At 38.1% G+C, this 1,329-nt stretch overlaps 1 non-coding gene across 1 annotated transcript; it reads right to left on the bottom strand.

Moving 5' to 3' along the window:
- Positions 1–329: 329 nt before the first annotated feature.
- LOC121205795 (small nucleolar RNA R71) lies at positions 330–436 on the bottom strand. The gene has a single exon (XR_005900870.1). It is a non-coding gene; the product is annotated as a small nucleolar RNA R71 (small nucleolar RNA).
- Positions 437–1,329: the final 893 nt, after the last annotated feature.

Below are 1,329 nucleotides of genomic sequence, written 5' to 3'. Positions count from 1 at the left end.
GTAAGACACACGGCCATGTGACCTATGTTTTTGCAAATTTTGCAACTTTTTCCTAAACTTTCCAAATTGTTTCAAATGGGTCCCGATTTGTTTCTAAGTTATTTTTAGGGCCCATATGGCTCGATTAGGGACAGTATGCATGTATGTGCATGGTTTATAATGTGGTTAAGTTATTGAATGATTTAAAGTTTAAATGTTTCCAATTGTACAGTAATGCTCTGTAACCCTAATCCGGCGACGGAGACGGGTTAAAGGTGTTACAGCTGGCATCTTGGAATGAACTATGTCAAAGATTTCTGCTTAGGTACAATCCTCCCAACATGAATGCCAAGCTTAGGAATGACATTACATCGTTCAGGCAATCTAAAGATGAGACATTGTACAAAGCATGGGAGCGTTTCAAGGAACTAATTAGAAAATGCCTGATGCATGGTTTTCAGCATTAGACACAAATGGAAATGTTCTACAATGGATTAAATGCTCATATGCGACCGATGGTGGATGTATCTGCTAATGGGACGTTACTTGACAAATCCTACGATGAAGCATACAAAATTCTGGAAAGAATAGAAAATAATGATTATCAGTACCCCACTACTAGAGTTGGTACTAGTAGAAAAGTTGTTGGAGCAATGGAACTTGATGCGATTACATCTTTAACAGCTCAAGTATCATCTTTAACAAATAAGATTAAAGATATGAAAAGACCCTCTACAGTACAAGAACTGAAGGTTGTAGAATTAGTATGTGTAAACTATGGAGAAGATCATGTTTTTGATGAATGCCCATCCAATCCAGCCTCAGCGTATAACATGGGGAATTTTAATCGTAGCAACAATAATCCCTACTCCAACGCATACAATCCAGGGTGGAAACAACATCTAAATTTTAGCTAGAGTAATCAGGGAATGGAAAATGTCAGCATTGTTAATAGAGAGAATGTGGTTGGTGTACCACTGGGACACAATCAACCAATATCGCGGCAAAATGTGCAACAAAGTTCGTCATCTTCAACATCAGCTATGGAAGCTCTATTAAAAATGGCTAAGAATGATGTGATTATTCAGAGCCAAGCAGCTTTCTTAAGAGCTCTAGAGAATCAAATAGGACAAATTGCCACAGCATTAAGTTCCAGACAACAAGGAGCATTACCTAGTGACACAGAAAGTTCTCGATCTCAAGGAAAGGAACAATGTAAAGCCATAACACTCTAGAGTGGCACTTAGCTGCTAGAAGTTGTGAATGATGCCTTTTTTGAAGAGGAAAGTTCAGAAGTTCCTGGAAGCATAACTTTCGAACCAAAAGTGGAACAAACTACAAAAAATGGGA

Source organism: Gossypium hirsutum, chromosome A08 (genome assembly GCF_007990345.1).
Source record: "Gossypium hirsutum isolate 1008001.06 chromosome A08, Gossypium_hirsutum_v2.1, whole genome shotgun sequence".
Lineage (NCBI taxonomy): Eukaryota > Viridiplantae > Streptophyta > Magnoliopsida > Malvales > Malvaceae > Gossypium > Gossypium hirsutum.
The sequence above is the reverse complement of the archived record's forward strand: the minus strand, read 5'-3'. Positions and strand labels throughout refer to the sequence as shown.